The 2,530-nt window shown below is 42.5% G+C and overlaps 1 pseudogene; it reads left to right on the top strand.

Annotated features, from left to right (window-relative positions):
• Nucleotides 1-821: 821 nt before the first annotated feature.
• On the top strand, nt 822-1,152 carry LOC112317558 (cAMP-regulated phosphoprotein 19 pseudogene; annotated as a pseudogene).
• The last annotated feature ends 1,378 nt before the right edge of the window (nt 1,153-2,530 follow it).

Below are 2,530 nucleotides of genomic sequence, written 5' to 3' on the forward strand. Positions count from 1 at the left end.
GCCAATGTGTTCAACTACTAATCGGAAGTAAGGAGGAAACCAGAAGAGAGTCATTTGCATGAAATGTGACTACTACAGGATTAAAGATGGAAATGTAGTTGGATTTTTCAAGAGCACAACTGATTTCTGTCTCCAGCCCTCAGTTCTCTTCCCATCTGTGTGATACTTCTCTCTACCCCCTTCCTCCCTCAATTTCTTCCTTTCTGCCTTCATCTCTCTCTTCCACCTCCCTCTCCCTCGCTCTTTCTCTCTCTTTCACACACACATGCACACACCACACACACCTTTATGTAACCTGGATGCTGCTACCTGGAGCCCACCCTCCCTTGTCCCTTGAGATCTCAATGGCCTTGAGCCCAAGTTTCATGGCATGGGGTGTCCAAGATTTCTATGAATTTCTGGACATTTATCTGGTCTCATGGTCCTCTTTGCCTCAAGAATCCTGCATCTACACAAGCCATCTCTGTCCCAGCAGTATCAACATACAGGTGAAACCCAGCCTTTTCCGCCGACCAAAGAACGTAGATTTCACAGTATCGATGGGGTTCATTACATCGCCTACCGCCCAGAGTGACCTGGACATTTCCATCAAGTCCTGTGCAGTCTCCCTTCTCCAGGCCTCCATCCAGGTCCTTTCTCCTACCACTCCCTTCTTCTCCCCTCCCTTCTTTTCACTTCTCTTACTCTCCTCTCCCACTCATTGTCTCTCTTCTCCCCTCAACTGTCCCCTTTGCTCATCCTTCCCCTCACACCAAACGCGCCAATTCCTTTTCTCTGTAAAACACTGATCCAGTCTCATCTGCAGAGGGAGCAGAGTGTCCGGGGAAGCCCCCAAGGCAGCCTCCACGGAGGAACAGAAGGAAATGTAAGATAAAGTGACTAATCCAGAGAAAGCCGAAGAAGCAAAATTAAAAGCACGGTGTCCTCATCTGGGACAAAAACCTGGAGGTTTAGATTCCTTAATGAAATGATTACAGAAAGGGCAAAAACATTTTGATTCTGGGGATTACCACATGGCTAAAGCAAAAATCAAGAACAAGTAACTTCCTACTGCAGCCCGGATAAGACGGGGCCACTGGTGACCACATTCCCACTCCACAGGGCCCTCCTCAACGGAAACCACCCCTTGTTGCTAGCAAGCTGGCTGGCTGATTAAAAGAGTTGAACCGCATGCATCTTTTAATTCCCATTGTTTCTCCTTAATATGTTACTTCCCTGCTTTTCATTTCGTTTCCTTCACTAAGTCATTGGAGAGTGACAGCTTTGCAGGCAGTGGTCGTGTGTGCTGCTCCTGTGAGGAAGATGCATGTGCAGATGGAGAGAACAGGTCAGAGCAACATGAAGTAATCTACTTGCAAACAATTGTATATATTACCTAACTCCTAGGGTAGGACTGGTCATAACAAACTCCCAAGCAAGTTTACATTTGTAATGTTTTGGCTTTCTTTAATTCATCCTAACTATAGCTTTGTGTGTTACTCTTATTTAATTAACCTCTACTGTATGGATTTCTTCTGTATCTTCCTTTTGGATTTTATAAAACAGAAGTTTAAGACCACAAGTTGGAAGAAAGTTCACATATTTCAAACACCAATAGATGGGGCTCCAAAAGATTTGTATTTCTGTGCTTGAACTTGAATGACCTTAAACCTGTTTCAGCTGTAACAATAGAAATTTACTTGGGCAATATTTGCCCATTCTGGTGTAACTTACATGACCCTAGTGCTTAACAGCGGCCATTGAAGCTAACGTTCTCATTCGGTTATATAGTTATGATACCTTTTGCTGTTAAAGATATGAATGAAGTATGCATGACTGCTGAATTCAATTTCGTGCCATTTTGTGTAAATATAATATTTTTGCACAACCATAAAAATCCCCCCACCTAATGCAATCAACACCCAGGCTCTGCTCTGGTATCCACCATTTACCCAAACGTTTACCTATCGCAGTATCTTTGTTCCCAACAAAAATGATCTCTTACCTAGGAAGAGCTGTGGTAAAAGTGTCAACATGATTTATTTTACCTACAACATATTTGGAGCTCTCACTGTATGCCAGACCTTAATGGTGTTTATTTTTCGCCCTTTAGCCTGTACTGACACCACGGAGACTAGTGCTGGAATTCATCCATGTAGGGGAAGTGAACTCTTGTTTAGAAAATTAGACAGTAAAAGGACCTGATTGTTTAACATTCTAGGTAAACAGGAATTGACTTACTATTCTTACAGATGGGAAACCAATTCCCCTTCTTCCTCATGTGAACCATCCTTTTTTTTTTTTAAGGTGTTTGTTATAATTTCTGATTATAACATTAACATGTCCACACTCCTAAAATCAGATGCGGACAATTAGCGTAGTTATTATGAAAGCTAATGTCTTTGAGTAGTTACTATGCGCTCAGCACAGTTCTGAGTGTTTTACATACGTTGCTATAGAGCATCATTGCCCCCGTGTGCCACTGATGAACCCGGGCATCACATTTGTTTCCCAAGATCACACAATCTGAAAACAATAACAAATAATTATG

The sequence above is a fragment of the Desmodus rotundus genome, chromosome 5, assembly GCF_022682495.2.
Source record: "Desmodus rotundus isolate HL8 chromosome 5, HLdesRot8A.1, whole genome shotgun sequence".
Taxonomy (NCBI): domain Eukaryota; kingdom Metazoa; phylum Chordata; class Mammalia; order Chiroptera; family Phyllostomidae; genus Desmodus; species Desmodus rotundus.